Here is an 18,144-nt window from a genome sequence, read left to right as displayed (position 1 = left end):
CTCTCTAGTACTTAACGACTTTTTCAGCAATAACAAATAGGTTTCATCGTAAATCAACTTCCATTAATTGGTAACGGTTATCTAAAGTGTTATTTTCAGGAGAATTCTTAGACCAAGTTCTGGTTTAGTTCAGAGATAACCATGGTAGATTGGTGATGTCCTTCATGGGCAGGGTAAGTTACCAGGGGGATACTGGGTCTCGAGACTTCATTTGACAACAGTGCTGATATTTTCACTTTTATAGCATTTATCTGAGCCAAATTCAGGTCTAGAGCATGTACTTAATACTGAGAGTGCCTTATTTTTACTTGTTAATTTATGTCATGTCTCTTCAAGTATACCGTAAGATTCTTGTAGTCTAAGACCATATGCACTTTTTTATGCCCATAGCATCTAGTTATGCCTTGTAAACTAGGCATCTGTTAATGATAACAAAAAGACATTTTTAGAATTCACTCTTAGTACTATTATTGATAAACTCAATTTATTTCTTGGCTTCTCTCAAAAGATTATCAATATTAAACCATTTTAAAGAAACTTTGCTACATAAACTATACATTTTAGGTAAATGTGTTGTCTTTATCATCTCCAGGTTCAACTTAACCTTTAGGAAATTGGTAATTTCAGGAAATACATGTCTGCTAAATGATATGTTGTTCCAATAATGGAACAGATAGAAGACAAAGAAAATAAGCATTTTTATAATTTAAATCTCTTAAAAATTTCTAAATACATATCTTTAAAAATATATTTTACATATTTAGTATATCTTAGAATTTTTATCACTTTTTTAGTAGACTGCATCTTCTTGCACATAGTAAGTGTTGAAGAAATCCATGTTGATTAGAGCTACATTAGAGAAATAGTTCCATTTTACATTCCCTCCTGCTAAGCAAATGTATTTATCATATTCCATAACAGCTCACAGTTTGTTATACATTAACTGCTCATTCTCTGTGCCAATAAGACTGTGCTGGAACAGCAAATGAATTTGGTACGTTCATTTAAATGATTCTGCAAACCACAGGCTACACAGTTGTCTAATGATAAAAGAGCTCCAAAGCCACCTGATCACCATTATACTCCCTTATTTTTTTGGACTAGCATGGTCAGTACTGTCAGGATCTCAACGCTGAGAAGAATGAGAAGGAAGAGTACACCCGAGACATAATCATCAAAAGGGGTTTTATTAATTCAGGCACCAATGGCGATGTGGCTAGATTGGAAGGAGAATGAAATACAGGATTTGAAGTGCTTTATCTGCTCCAAGACCAATGCTGGTTTTGGCACCTCTCTCACTCTAGTGAGTTGCAAAAAAACAAGCAGGTGCTAGCAATCTGAGAGACCACATGCCAGCTACAGCTGCTTCAAACTGATTCAATTACATCTGCCTGAATAGTCCCAGGACATCATACCAGTTGAAGAGATCCGTAGGTTGCAAGGAGACCTAGTCTATCCTGAGACAACCACCTGAAAATCTCTAAGTTTGGATATAAGTGATCATTCTATCCCCAGGCACAGGAAAGAAGACAAGAGGAAATGTGGTTTTAATTCACTTTAAAATTAAAAACTGGTTGGAGAGAGCACAAAAGATCCTTTTGAATTTTCATGTTTAAAATCTGACAGTAGCTGAGGTCTTAAGGATACCTTGAAACAGCCTGATTTTGTGGTAACATTTCCCAAATCATTGGGTACAGCACATTTACAGAACATGCTCTTGGGATCCGGACTTCGCTCCAAACCTTGTTTGTACAAAAAGGGGCCAAGCAGCTGGGAAATTCTGGAGTGGAGTGTGTCCTCATTAGTTCCCATCTGCCACCAGAACTCAGCTCATGGCAAGTTTGGCTAAGTCCTGGTGTACTCAGGTCCAAATGTGGGTCAGTTTTAATTACACTATACAGAATTCAGTGTGTGGTTTTTAAATCCTTATTATACAGCACAGAGGAACGGGCAGCTCTCCAGCTAATCAATTTTTTAAAAGTACATATATAAAAATTTTAAACCAGGCTAGACGATAGTGGGTGGAAAAAAATCTTATAAATGAGTACAAGGGTTACTTAAGAGAATTATTAGTGAAATTGGGTCATAAGCAAGTTCTGCTTTAAAACTTCAAAGTGAGAACAAACTGTTCATTGGTAAGATAGAAAACTTAAAATAAGGTACACAATGCCCCTTGCTCTTCAGCGTGAATGCACAAGTCTGTGACCAGTTTACAGTAAATACTATGGTAGTACTGGCTTTCACATAAGCAGAGATCTTCCTTATTTTCTTTTTCTCACTGAATCTCTTTCAAGGGGTAACTCATGGCAAGGATTGTAAAAAGGGGGGAACAAATCACAAACTACATGTGAAAAGTGAAAAACAAAGATGAGGGAGGGGAGAGAGAGAAAGCGGAGAGCACAGTGCACATGTGTTGAGTAACAGACTCTGAGCATGACTTGGCTTTCCATGCCATCCACACAAACAGGGGCCAGAATCAATCCATGCAGTCTATGTTCAGAATCCATCCTGTCCAAAAGCTTCATCAGGTGCAGGAGAGCTAAAACACTAAGCCTTCAAAGACAACTGTCAGCAAAAAATTCAGGAGTGACGATGTAGGCAGTCAATGTTAGGCATTTATGCAACAGGATAATGTACCACTTTTGATGGATAAAATGTCCTTTGGCACAAGACCTAATGACAAAAAATACCCCAAAACCTTAAATGCCCAGAGTATTTTGGGGGCTTTTGACTGAGTTGTTATCAAGCTTATGCATTAAAAAGGCAGAACTGAATTTTGGGTTGAAATATTTACTAGCTGTGTGGTTTTGGACAAATTGCATATTCTTTCTAAGTTTTTTCTTTTCACCTGTAAAATGGGGAAAATAACATCTTCCTATTAGATTGTTGTAATGATTGTCAATAATATATATATAAAACATCTCTCTGGAATATAGAAGTCACTCAGTATATGCTAACTATTTTAACTCAACCGTTATGAGTTGAATCGTGTTCCCTCCCCAAAAAGATAAATTAGAGTCGTAACCCTAAGCACCTCAAAGTGTGACCTTATTTGGAGATAGGGTCTTTAGGAGATAATCAAATTAAAATGAGGTAATTACAGAAGGCCCTAATCCAATATGACTGATGTTCTTATAAAAAATGGAAATCTGGGCACAGAGAGAGATATGCACAGAGGGAAGACAATCTGAAGAAACACTGGGAGAAGATGGCCATCTACAAGCCTAGGAGAGAAGCCTGGAACAGACCCTTCGTTCACAGGTCTCAGAAGGAACCAACTCTGCCAAAACATTGATTTCAGTCTTCCACAGTGAGAAAGCTATTCCTGTTGTTTAAGCTGCCCAGTTCTGTGATACTTTGTTATAGCAGGCCTAGGAAACTAATATCAACTAAGTAAAAATTTCATTGATCATCATTGTTTGCCTTGACTCATCATGATCAAAACTGTACACTTGACATTAGGTAAGTCAACTTTATTAACTCTACTGAATAATGGTCTATATAATATATTAGCTAGTGCTTTTCCCCTTCTTTTCTGATTGCTGTTCAGGAAGATATTGCTGCAATATAAACAGCCTGGCAGGAAAAAAGAAAACTGGTATACTATAATTAAGATCATCTAATTTTTTATTAGAGATAATTAAGGGAAAATCATTCAAACAAATTCACAAATCCACTTTTCTACTGTTGAGGGAGTTTGCATAGGAGGGTATCAGGATATTTTACCACACCAGTTTCCTTCTCAAGAAAAAAAGAAAGCCTTATAAAGCCATTATTTATTCATTGCTAACTCTACTCACTAAACTTGGGGCTGCTTAGGTTGTGACAACCTTGTCAACAGAACAACCTTCAGTTTACTAGGATGCATGTAAGAGACGTGGTTTAATTGGCGAGTATGGGTTCTTCATTGTATGCAAGAAATTAGTTTCAAGAGTATCTGACTTTCAAAAGAGGGGTAACAGTTGCCTGGGAGTTGTATCAATAGCCCTTCCATTGTAAGGCGTATTCCCATAATCAACAGACATTTAACTCCTCATCTTGAGTTTTTCTTTAAATAGCCCCAACTTCTATAGACATGTAGCATGCACTGTTAGACTGGTGAGTCTAATCAAGCTGAACTGAGATACTCAACTACAATCATCAAAGACATAATGTTGCCAAAATTAACTTTCTTAATGGGTGAATCCCATACATCTGCCAAAGTCCTATATTGCCCATCCTAATATCTTTTATATTTTAACAGAGGAGAGAACAAATTTAATATTTATGCAATATTAGTGTGTTATGTACTAAAGTATTTTGTATACCTGATCTACTTTAATCCTCACAGCCATCATTAAAAAGGTGGACATCATTACCATTATATTATATTGAATTGTGGAACTGAAATTTCAGTACAGGTCATTTGAACTCCAAAGCTCCTATAATTCAAAGTCAGGCAAGAGATTTAGAATCCAGAGACTCTAAAAAGCATCATGGCTTCTAAGATGCTGATTAATTTAAGGAAGTCACAGACTCCTTTAAAGCATCTGAAGTCACTTACATAGTAGATGTCTTACTAAACTTGACTCAGTTTATTCCTCTTAAGGAGAAACCAGTTATTCATAAACTGAAAGGCTTCAATCAATTTAAAATAAACTAATCCCTTTATGAGAATACCTGAAAGTCTTCTAGATACAGTACAGTAATAGCTTTTCTTATGGTTAGTATTTCAACAACTTTACATAGTCCACTTACTTCCTGGGGACAAGCAATCAACTTTTCAATCACTAGTACAAAAAAAAATTAGCTCTAATCTTTTTCCACATGAGGTTTCTCACACTACACCAAGAATCAACAGTTCTGGGATCAAATCCTGCATCTCTTACCTACTAAGCAGTGTAACCCTGACAAGAACATGAACTTTTCTGAGAGTATTTTGTCACCATGGATAAAACAAAGATATTAAATAGATGACAATTAAGGTCCTTTCAAGTTCTAACACTGTATGATTTTTAGAATCTCTTCTGTAACTTTGGATAGAACCTTTAAAACAATCTCTGTGACAATGTCCAGACTAGGATCCCTGCTCTCAGGCAAGTAGATGGTTTTTCTTCAGTATCTAAGTTGTAGTAGTGGTGATGGTGGTGACAGAAATAATAGTAGCATAGCTAAGACTTATTAAGCACTAGCTACATGCCAATCACTAAAGTAAGAATTTTACATGTATTGTGTTAAAGCTAACTCAACACAACAATATATGAGGTAGGTACTATTATTTTTCCAATTTTCCAAAAAAAAAGTAACAAAGGAACAGAAAGATTAGGTAACTTGATTAGGTCCATACTAATAGGTAGTGAAGCCAAAAAGAGCTCTGCTGACATATCTTTGTTTCCTACCAGCCTGTATGCTCTTTGAGGGCAAGAACTTTGTGTTATGCATTTAGCCTAGTTCAGTGTCTAGCAAATAGTAGGCATCCATTTATTGTGTGAAATAAAAGGAAGAAAGGGAATGAGGAAGGGAGGGAGGAAGGGAAGGGTAGAAATGAAGAAATTATATCTAGACATACTATGTTCTCAAAAAACTTTGATTTTCTTCCTTTATTGCCTTAACCCCCAAATCACAGGGAAAACTGCAATTATGCTCAGGAATCCTAGGGTTTAGTGATTTCTCTCTCCTGGGGATTCTATACTATTATTCCTAGTACGAGTCATTAAGGCATCTGCTATTATCTGGTTTAGTATTCCAGCTAATATGTGTTCTTGGCTCATCTCTTAATTTCTAATATTGAGACAGAGGAATATAGTATACCACACTAAGTTTCTGGGAAAAAAAAATGTCCTTAATATTGGCTTCTCATTCACTGGTATAAACTAAAGTGAAAGAAAAACTGTTCACAGAGGAAAAAGCGTATCCAGGCTTAATAGTACCAATGAACATCCTCAACCAGTGGTACCAAAATTTGACAAGTCTAAGCAAGATGTTTTGACGCAATGGATACTGGCTTACTATGCTACCTCTGCCATTGTTGTGTGACTGCCTCATGCCATATACAAAATGGAACTTTAGAGGAGCCTATCTTGAGCAGGTCTTAACTAACCCTATTTTGACTCTACCTCTACTTGGCTCTATTTTTACTTACTTACAGTTAGAATTTAATGAATAATAGAAACCATAATTATAAGCATGTATACAGTAAATACAAGGACCATTAGTTCTGTTTAGCAAACAGATTTTTAACATGATTTGATCTTGCCTGACCCTAAGAAAGTCAACATACATTTTATTTTTGTGTTTTCAGTGAGATAGAGTTAGGATGGGGGTGGAGAAGTAGGAGGAGAAAGCAATTGTTCAGGAAACCTATGGCACTGCTCATATAACACAGAAGATTTATTCATTCCTATGTTGCAAATATTTCCAAGGTGACAAGAGACTTAGTCATTGAATGCCTCAGCATTGTGTGTAAAATAGGGGTAACACAAAGACTTTTCTCATAGCCAACAAAAATAAATACAAAGAATACTGCAAATAGTGTTATGGCAATTCTTGATTATAAAAGGATCAATTTGTACATTTCTCATTTTAAGGATAGAATTTATCAATACTCTCATCCCTGTCTCATCAGTAGTATGAGAACTAAAGGAAGTTCATCAAAATATATAACATCCAAAATGTATAACAGGTAACAAGTTTCTAGGACTCTCTTCCCTCCAGACATGTTTTATTCATATATGCATTCACTCAACATTTAGAGACCACCTACTATGTATAAGGCATTGTATTAAGAGGATGTGGACAATCCTATAGTTAGCTCAATACCTATATTTCCTACTGTCAAAGAGGTTAAATTCATATTATGGTAGTTTATTAAAAAGAAAAAAAAACAGACTTACATTGGTCAATAAAAGGAAAAAATACACCAGCTCCAAGATTTTATGTTACTAAATACTGACGGAAACTCCTGAGCATTTTTTAAAATATAGTATTTTTTGAGAAGAATAATGCAAATTTTAATACGTTTCAATACTGGTAATTTGAAACTACTAAATTATTTAATTAAATACTTGGCATATTGAGTTGCCACTTTTTATGTTACATTTACAGAACTCTAACTAGTATATAATATGGTCTGTAATAGCCTGTCTATATTAAAAGTGTAGATATTTGTCAGAAAATATACAGAGCTTTTACCTAAAATAAACTTAACATCACTAACAGCAACACTTAGGAAAAAATACCGGGTGACTAGGATTTGATGAAAGTAAAGGATGATATTCCAGCCTTAAAATTTACATCTAGATTTTAATCCCTTTTCTAAGATTACTATTTTCGCTTTTTTCCCTCCCTCACTTCCACCCAACTGCAACAGAAGACACACGCACAAATCAGGAAATTATCTTACAATATACCCTTAAATTTTCTGAATATGCCCCATGTGTCCACTAATAGCCAAATGCTTTCAAATCTGTTCAGCTAAATGGATCAATAACTACATCCAACCTCACATAGTGGGGATGCCAACATAGTGAAATTGAGCCAAACACAAAATGTCTCTACGAGGACAAAAACTGTTACCAACCCAGTTATCTAGAGAGACCTACTCTCCCCAGGTATCCTACAGAGAAGGTAACATACACATTATCTAGAGCAGTCAACAGCTACTAAAAAAATCGTTGAGACTCAGAGTGAAGAATTTGGCTAACATATTTAGGAGCTAAAACCAGTGAGTCTTATAATAAGCCAATGTTATAGTTCAAGGTCTACTTCAAGTAAGAATTTTTCAAATTCAGAGTACACAAAATACGTAACAGCACAAGCAAACTGCTAACAAGCTTCTCTGTGCTCTCACTCATATGACACAGCTGAGAGCAACAATTGAGCAGGTGCAACCAAACTTTTGAGAATTCCTGCCTGTTGCCCAGGAACCACAACACCGTACAGTTAAGATTTGAAACAGGTGCAAACACTTTTTTCCATTCCTCAAGTGCTTAAGACAGTGCAGCAGACAGTACATCTGCAACTGCTCCTTACCTAAAACCACCACCATAGAAAAAACTCAAAAGCAGCAAAACAAAGTTTGAAAATAAAACAATAATGTCAAAAACAGTGATTCCGCAGTAGTCTCTGACCTCATATCAGCAGTTGCTGTAACAGTACAGTTTCATAAAACACTCTCTACTCTCTTCACCAGATGAATGCTTTGTAATTAAAATTATTCTGCCTCATCAAATCTTAGAAATGTTTATTTGATTCTTACAATAGAGTGAAATGGAAGGTATGTATAAAATGCACTATCCTTTGATGCTGTCAATATAAGTACTCAAAAATTAACATTTTCACATTATGAAATCTGTAAGTAACTTTAATACACAAAATAGTAATAGCTTGTAGATTAATAAATAGGTTAATATAACTATAGGTAATTCATATACATACCTGTGCAGCTATGGGGCACAGACAGATTTGCGATTTATCAGGTACTCTGAAATGTAAAACAAATATGTAAGTAAGAATTAATTTTCTAAATGGAGCCAGTTATTTATGCTAGACAATTTCTGCAGAGAAGTAGAAAAGACTGCAGTCCTTAAAGAGCTGAGTTATTTTATTTCTGTATTTTCTCCATAGGATACTTCACATCACCCTAAATTCACAACTGTACACAGAGCATCCCAGACCAGTATGATCAAACACAAGTGCCAGCAAGGGACTAAGACTTACCATGGCCTCTGAAAGGAAAATGCTTTCACTAGAGGATGAGACAAATACTTAAAAATGATTTTTTTTTGGTATTCTTCCAAGACTATTGCCTTCTTCATACAAATATGATAGCTACTCTCTAAAATGAAACCACTCAAATTCATCTACTCTCAGTTTGGATAGAATATTGGTGAGGAAGAAAGGAGCTTTTGTAGAGCAGTCCACAAAAATGCATAAATAAATAAAAGTAAACTCTGAATGTTCATTAACTTCAAGTTACAATAGCAAATAGAAATGAGATTGATTGCTATAAGAGGGAATGTTAAAGCCACACTATATATAATGCTTCAACCCAACACACTTCAAGGAAACTGCCAATGAAGTAGGTATCGAAACAGAAGTACAGCTTAAGCAAATATGCAGTTAACAATTAGACCTGAAAAATATTTGCATGTAGGTGGAAACCGTATTGCAACATGCAGCTTCTGAACTACTGTGACCCTTAAAAATATTTCATAATTCTTTCTGAAAGCAAACTAAAATACTTGCTTTATATAATTCTGAGTGTAAATATCAGTCATGATTATTTCTTCTACACACTTTCATGCAAGTGTGTAGAAGAAATAATCAATTTTGATAGTGACAATAAAACATCATCTTTATAACACTTCTGATGGGAATGTGAATTGCTAAAAATTGTCTGGAAAACTATTGGGTAATATGTATCAAGAACTTAAAGTTCAGAATCATTTCTCAGTAATTTTAGTTCTAGGAATCTATCTTACATAACTGAAAACCAACAGAGATTTATGTTCAAAAGATAATATGTATGACAGCAAAAAAACTAAAAGTAACCTAAGTGTCCTATAGTGGAAAAAAATTGAAATTAAATAAAGCATAGCATTTCCATATAAAGTAAGGTTTTGAAATAATCTTTAAGTGGTACTATAATGTTTTATAAACATATAGGTACCAATTGCATGGACATAATGAAATTGCATGAATGAGGAAAAAAAATATTAAGAGTGATTACATCTGAATAATAAGATTATGCATGATTTTATTTTTTCTTTTTAGTTTCAGATGTAGTTAATCCCTACAATAAATATTAATTTTATAATAGGAAGAAATATTAGTTGTCAGGGTAAGGGCAAAAGAAAAAAGTTGTAGAGTGCCATATGGAAATCATAAATCTAAATGTCATAAGTAAAATAAATTAATTCAGTCACACATAAAGTCCACTAAGTATACCTACAGTGAGAAACTCATTCTCACTGCCTCCTCATAGGGGTACAGCCAGGGTCTCTTTCATTCCACAGTTTTAAAATCTACACCAGTAATTCTATAACACATTTTTAATCATCTTGGCAAAACTTCTTTATTTATGCAGAGTGAAATGATGGCAAGAACAATTTAGGACTACAAATCTGTTCAACCTATTACAAACTAACTTAGTCACTAGGTCAACAGTGTTTAGTGAGCATCCATTACATGCAAAGTGTTGTTTGGCAATATGATAGGCTAAAAAATAAATTAGAAAACATCTTATCCTCAAAGAGCTAAAAGTGCTGAAAAAGTCTGTACATAATACCTTTCTATTAATTTTACTGTGAACTCAAAACTGCTCTAAAAAAATGAAGTCTTGCGGGAGGGTATAGCTCAGTGGTAGAGCACATGCCCAGTGTGCACAAGGTCCTGGGTTCAATACCCAGTACCTCCATTAAAAAAATAATAATAATCCTAATTACTCCTCCCCCCCCAAAAAAAAAACTCTAAGAAAAGTCTTAAAAAACAAAAAACAAAACAAAAAATATGTACATACAGTTCACATACAAATGTAAATACAATAGAGTTTAAGGCATTTGTGACCGCTCTAGTATACTTTAAAGCAAGAAAATATATGTCGGGTTTATTTTTTATATCATTGAGCAAAAGCTGATATTTAGGTAACACTCAACAAAAGTCATCAGTACATACATGAATGTGTATCACTTATAAAATGCCCTAGTAAGTGTTTTTTCCTTATGTAATCTACTTTTTGTTAATAGAGTTATGTAATAGGAGACCAGCCAGAAAGGAATATTGATTCAATTTCAGATGCCAGATGTGTAAGACTGTCTCATTATCTAAAGACACATAAAACATATGCACAATTATTAACAAGCCAGAGTTATTTATTGTCAACCAAAGTAAATAAGTGAGTTACTTACTAACCCTGCCAAAGACACTGCTATAACACCTCCTCCAGGGGAAGAAAAGGAGGTTAGGATGGATAGCCGAGTGCTGAGGGTGAGAGGATCCCTAATAACCAAAGGTGGTGGTGGTGGTGGTGGTAAAGGTGAACCACTTTTGTTGTGCAGATAAAATAATGCAGCATAGAGTTTCCCTCAACGGTTCACTTTCTTTGTGGCCGGTAACCATAATCGGTATTGCCTGTCTAAAGCCAGTGCCACACTATGCTTCTGAGATTCAGTCAGTGGGGTCAGCTTGTGTGAGGCAGTGCCAAGCACTAACAGAAGCTATTCATGTGATCAATGATCCATGGATCTGGGACAGCAGCAGAGTTAAATTAGGTAAGATGGTTGTTAAGTGATTATCTTTTGCCATCAAACCCGGAATCAACTTCCAGCTCTCTCTCTTCAATTGTATCCTGGGTGAGTTACAATTTCCCTGTCTGTAAATTGATCATTATGTTACCTACCCTATAGGATTGTTTGTGCCTACTACATGTTATAGGCATGTAAAGGAGTGCCTGCTATTAAGTAAGCTATAAAGAAGCTGTTAGTACTGTCCCTGTTGTATGAGAAAAGGAGAGGATGTCTATAACTTTAAGCTATAGAGTTAAGCTAAACAAGGAGTAAGGAGATAGAAAGACAGCTTGCTCAAGATATCAGTCTATATTCTACAGCTCACCCAAGAGCCTGTCAGTCATGTGCATGCTGGATGTTCACAGAACATCTCTGAATCAGGAAACACTATAACAATACGAATAGCCACAATAAGCAACCCTAACGAGACTTTTAAAGTAACATTCTTATTACTGAAGAGGAAGGCAGTGGGTTCTAAGTAATACATGTAGCAAAACTGCCCATTTTTCTGGGTGAAAAATGAAGGATCATAATCTGTACCTAACTGAAACAATCAGGAAATGAAAATATAAGGACAAAATGAATGTAATTATTCAACTGAAATCAGAACAAAGTGTTGTGGGCTCCTTAACAGTCACATATGAGCAGTATCACTTATTTATGTATTCTAAAGAGACCCTGCAAATGATCTGAGCTCACATATAATGCAAGGTTTGCAAATATAAGTAAAAAGTATTTTTTTTTGTCAGGGCTTGAAATACAAAATGAATGCATACTGATGTTCTAGCCCTTATTTCTGTTTTGATTTGGAGGACAGCACAAATCCAGAAATGCTAAATGGTGTCTTTAGAATCCCATGCAGTTTATGTAATCCCTAGAACTGTTTTGAGTCATGTGAGAGTGAGGTTACTCTCAGCACCATTCCAGGTGGAGATAGACTATAGAGGATTTTTGTTAAGTTCTTTTTACTTATAGGTTGGCACAAATGTGTTCTCCAGTGGGAACAAAATAGGTCCAACTCTATGTTGTGAAGTGCAGGTAAGTTTATCTTCCCTCCATACTGGTTGGGCCTGGCTAGTGATGGGAGAGGGGGAATTTAATGGTGCCTCTTCAGCCATTAATAAATCTAATACCTTATTTATTTAGGGTACTAAAAAGGGCCTCGTCTGGGTCTCTAGGAGCAATGGCTCCATAAGGGCTCTGAACCTAAATTTAGACTAAAAAACATTTCCCCCATGACTGAGTAAGCATCCGCAGGAATATTTAGTGCTTTACATTTTAAATTTGACATGTTTTTGAGGAAAGCCACTATGTAATCCAAAATGCTTTTATTTTATTTAATATGTGTTTACTTCTTCTAGGCCCACAATTGATCTGGATGCTCTATCATTATTATATTATTATAAAATGTAGACTTTAATCATCAGTAAAGCCAATCTAACTTTTTTTTAATTGAGGTGCCCTAACTTCTGCAGTTTGTCTGAACAGAAAACCTAAGAAGATTAAGAGAAATTGTAATTTTAAAAGGAGACTTGAAAAACTTGTTAGTTATGCTTATTTTTATAAATTACTGAGTTAGCTCTATCAGAAAGAGGAAGTAAGAGAAGAAACAGTTACCTATTTATCAACTCTAAGAACTGGAAATAGATAAAGGGCAATAAGGAAGGAAAAGGAAATCATACCATAAGTACCTATTAACCCAAGGGCACAACTGGTCTGTCTAGACCTTAGGTGAGACTAGCTATAATAAAGCTACAAAATGTATGAAAAGCTAAGTTTACAAAATGATTTTATATTTAAATTTTCTAGCATTATTGGCTAAATGAAACAATATCAAAGTTTATGTGTAAACTGATGAATTTGAACTCTTTAGTAGAAATCTGAACCACAATATACAATGTTAATAACTCTATTTATCCTGTAATTCACACTTCACAGTGTACTAAAGAGAAAACAGTTTTTAATAGATGATTAAAAACAAAACTTCTTACATGACAGTGTAAGAACTAGTAAAGAAAATTAAGAAAATTAGAATTCAGGTAAATGTTAAGAATAACATTTTCAAAATATTCTCAACTTGAAGCTATGACTATGGAAAGGACTTATTCTTGGTGAAAGTGAAAATTCTACTGCTCTGCTTGTATTCATTCCTGGGGTTTTAGTTTAGCTATTATCTCCTTCAGAATGTGATGTCCTGTGTTTAATCTTGTCATAATAATCATCACAGTGCATAGTGCTTATCTTTCATAGACTGTGAACATAGGGACACGGTTTTGTCCAGTTCACCATTACATTACTAGTCCCTAGTACAGTATCTAATAAATAAAAAGTAGGTATGGGTTAAATATTAGTTAAAGGAATGTTGACTGTACTGTGTTATCATCTATGCCTGATGATTAAGAAAATTCACAATGCATTAAAAAATTAACACATTACATTCTTAAACAAATTATTTTGCAACAATTAAAGGACAAATTTCCCAACCTCTTCTTTTCCTTTTCCCTCCTACTTTTCCTCTTAATCAGTAGAAGTCCAAATAATCAGAATCTGAGTCTCAAATGTTTATAAAAGATTAGAAAGCCTGCTTGGTTTGGCCCCACAGTGGACGGAAGGGAGTGATCCAGATTTTACTCTTAAGCAGACACCTGTTATGGTAGAAGTTGAGACAAAGAGTTCCCTGAAAAAGTTTAATCAGTTGTGTGGTTCTTCTGCAAGAGGCTGGCTCTGACTATTGTTTCTAAACAGATCCACCCATTATTTTATTCTTTTGTGTAATTCACTACAGTTTGAATTATTCATGCAGTTACTGGTTTACATGTTTATTCTCTCTCTCTCCCACTAGGATGTACGCTCCATAAAGGCCATATTATTTCGTTCAGCACTCTATACCCAGGGTCTAGTTTAGTGCCTGACACACAATAGACACTCAGTAAGTATTGGTCAGATGTATAAATATGAGGTTTGGAACAGCAGCTTTCAATCAAAAGAGACTGTAAAATTAGGTAGGTAACAGCTACCCCTACTGTTGTTTTCTCTACATTCCAAGACTATCTGCCACATGGAAGCTTGGATGCTGTAGGTACTTCTTTATTGTAAATCCCATTCATTCAATGACAAGTCAGGAAATGTTCAAAAGCAATACTAGGTAGGCTGGAGGTACAATATCTAGGAGAAGTAATGGAATTATAATGAGAACAGCAACCACTTACAATTAGAAGTTTAGAGTTTAAATCCCAGCTTACTAAGTGTGTATACTAGGGGAACTTACATAATTTCCCTAAATATTCAGTTTCATCTAGTTAAAATGGCTTAGATAAAACTTTTATCTAACACGCAGGATTTAATGGCGATTAAGTGAGATTGTATATATAAAAGCAACTGCTAGTATAATTCATGGCATTTAGGAAAAGGGGCTTACTACAAATTAGTTCCTTTGTGTTGGCCAGCCAGTGTCTGCAGCACAATAGAGATAAGATTTGACTAAAACCCCAACAGCAGACATTTTGGGTGGGGAAAAATGAAAGAAACAAGGATTCAAAGGCAAAAATAAAGTAAGTCGGTATGAGGGACAATAAGTTAAAAAAAAAAGCATAAGATAGAGCAGTAGGAACAAAATAGTAGTTACAAATGAAAAGACATTTTAACATGATACAAAAATTGCCAAGAAAATCTATTAGCTTTTTCTTAGGTGACATAAATGTCCCCTCATATAAATAAAATAACTGCTACTATTATAGTTGGGAGAAAAATCAACTGAAACATATTCAAGATTTAACATTCTTTACATGACTTCACATGCTGGAAACTCAGCCTGTGTAAATATAGCCATGAACTTTATTATTTACTGTGGTAAAGTAAAAGCATTATACTCCTCTGTGTACTACCTGCACAGTTATAAAGGCAAATGTGGACTTGCTCTTTAGGTACAATTACAAGGCATCAAAATGTAGAGGTCGGCCCTTTCTTTGCATTTTGTTATTATCAGAGGCAATGGTTACCAACATTGGAAGAGAAACTGGCTATCATGAAAACTTTATTGGAAATTCTTTTTTTCACATTTAGTTCCTTTCACTTTCTTATTATCTTAGTCAAACTTACATCAGCTCCCTCATTAAAACTGTTTTCTGGCTGAATCATTATCTTTCTAGTCTCTGTTTGGGTGTGTGTGTGTGTGTGTGTGTGTGTGTGTGTGTACTCCGGTCTGTTCACTGATAAAGAAAGAGAATAAGAGGACTTAGATGCATTGCATACCAAAAGTAATCACCACATCACCTCAAGGAATGCCAACGCAGTACCAATAAGTTCATAAAAAGAGTTCATTTGAATTCATAGTCTTTGTTGACCTGTGATGATAAACTTCTTTTTAAATACTCTACCTATTTTTCTTTTTCTTTCTATCTTATCTTTTTTTTTTTTTTGTATCATCACCACCTAGTTCAGGGACAGGCTCAAAATACACAGCCACTGAATATTTCCTTCATTATCAAAAAAAAAAAATTATTGAGTGTTTACTATATGCCAGGCATTGTTCTAGGTGGTGAAGATACAGCAATGAAAATAATAGATGAAAATTTCTAATCTCATGGAAATTATATTTTTGTGTGGGCCACTGACAATAAGCAAGAAAAATAAGTTAAATATATAGAATGATAGAAAAGGATTCATGCTAAGGAATTAAAATAAAGCAAGGAAGGGAAAAATAAATTCTAGGATGGTGGAGTTGTGATTGAAATTTCAGATAGGGTGACCAGTGATGATATCATTGAAAAGTCACATTCAGGTAAAGACCTGAAAGAAATAAGGGAATGAGTTGGGAAGATAACCTCAGAGCAAAAGCATTCAAGCCAAAGAATGGAAAGGAAAAAGTTCCCCTGGGAGGAGTATGCTCTTCTGCTCTCCATAAAAATGTCAGGCTAGATTCACACAGAATATTCCTGTCAAAACATAGAGGTGCTACATTTAAGAGAGAAAACACACAAACACATAGGTAAACAAAACTTTTAAAATGTTTGATCTTACAAGAAAGAAATTAAAATTCTAAAAAGATAGTAATATAAAGGGATGTGAAAAACAGAGCATTTGGCATCATTATGATGCTACCACCACACCCCAGAGGTATTATCCAACTCAGAAGTAATCATAAAATCTTAGGGACACAAAGCAGGTTTACAATAATGGCGATCATATAGAATGGGAACCAAGTAATACGACTGGACTCCTTCAAAAAAGAAGAAACACTCTACTAGGACACTCTCAACAACCTCGGCCATGTAGAAGTCACAAGAAAAGGAAACTCCAATGAAGAAGAGATTACATATCAAAAATATCAAACATATAAGAAGAGGCTTTTCCATACATGAGTCAGCAGACACAAAAGTGCTTTACACCAAATATGAGCATTAACTTAGAAAATGAATGGGGAGGGCACAAAGAACTGAAGTAATAGAATATTAATCTCAGACTTCAGTGGGACAAAACTTTAAAATGATTTTTTAAAAAAATTTAAAAAGAGGCAAAAATAAGGAGAAAAAAACATGAAAAAGGCAGATGTGATAAAAACCAGAGAGATTTACAGGAATGTAGTGTCTATTAAAATTAATATATGAAATGAGTCTATATCACATTAGATGCAGCTAAAGGAAGAATTACTGAAATGAAAGATAATTCTTAGAAATTTACTCAGAATAAAAAAGGAAGACGGAAAATATAAAAAGAAAGATTAAGAGATATGAAGGATAAAATTAAAAGATCTAGCATATGTCTAGAAAGTGAGAATGAAAAAAATAAAGACAAAAAGGCACTATCTGAATTAATAATGGATCTTTTCCAGAATTAATAAAAACAAGAAACATCAGATACATAAAGCAAGTCCCAAGAATTAAAAAAAAAATCCAAATCTAGATACATTATAATGAGATCTAGAACACTGTATCACTCGTGGTCCAATCAAGGAAAATGCAAACCACTCAGAGTATTTAAAATGTGTTAATACAAAGTATGCAAAAGAGCCTGACAAGTGAACCGAGGTATAATGACACAACCCAGAGATTAGCAATGACAAGGGACAGAGGTAAAGTGAGAAGTCCTGGTGGACCAATTCTTCGGGAGTTGGGTCCACCAGAGACATGTAGCAGTGTTTAGAAATGTCACCCAAGGCTGACAAAGGAGAAATAGTTTAATTTCTCCTTTTCTTCAGTCAATTAACAATGATTCCCATTGGCTGAGCCTAGGCAGAAGAAAACTGATTTGAAAACCTAGGAAATTCAGCTTGAAGTGGTCAGCCCTCTTTAAAAACAACCAGGAAAAAAAGAGAAAAGAATGAATCTTAGAGCCAAACAATCCACATGCACAATCCCAAAGATAAAGAGTAAAGACAGATTATTTATACAGGAAACTCAACTAAATAGGTAGTTGACTTCTCAACAGCAACAATGGAATCTGGAAAACAGTGGAATAGTATCTTCAAAATATAATGGAAAAATAAATAAGTACTGTGATTTACATATTCAACTAAACTGCCATTAAAAATTATGAATAAAGTACATTTTCAAATGAAGATCAAGAGTTTACCTATCACTGCCCTTCATTACAAGAGTATAAAAATATGAATTAGTAAAAAGTAAATTTAACTCAAAATAAAGAGTCAGATGAAAAAACAAATGGGAAACAAGAAGACTGGCAGTGGTGTACTGGTAAATATTCAACAAATGATTCTTCCAAAAAAAAAAAAAAAATCTCAGAGTTGTAGTGTTTGCTGATTTCTAGTATGTAAATACTCCCACCATAGCCAATTTCAAACTACAAACATAATGTCACTGAATGAGGAGTTGGAAAGAAATACACACAATCAGCTTTTGCCCATCAACGTAAGTTAGCTTTA

At 34.6% G+C, this 18,144-nt stretch overlaps 1 protein-coding gene across 13 annotated transcripts in view; it reads right to left on the bottom strand.

Annotated features, from left to right (window-relative positions):
- ZBTB20 (zinc finger and BTB domain containing 20) overlaps positions 1 to 18,144 on the bottom strand; it is a 730,245-nt gene that overhangs the window by 508,112 nt on the left and 203,989 nt on the right. For all 13 annotated transcript variants that reach the window (XM_072964827.1, XM_031681015.2, XM_072964854.1 and 10 more), the window contains one exon: positions 8,416 to 8,461. The gene's annotated coding sequence lies outside the window, so the exon portion shown is untranslated. The remainder of the gene's footprint in view (positions 1 to 8,415; positions 8,462 to 18,144) is intronic.

This window comes from Vicugna pacos, chromosome 1 (assembly GCF_048564905.1).
Source record: "Vicugna pacos chromosome 1, VicPac4, whole genome shotgun sequence".
NCBI lineage: Eukaryota > Metazoa > Chordata > Mammalia > Artiodactyla > Camelidae > Vicugna > Vicugna pacos.
The sequence above is the reverse complement of the archived record's forward strand: the minus strand, read 5'-3'. Positions and strand labels throughout refer to the sequence as shown.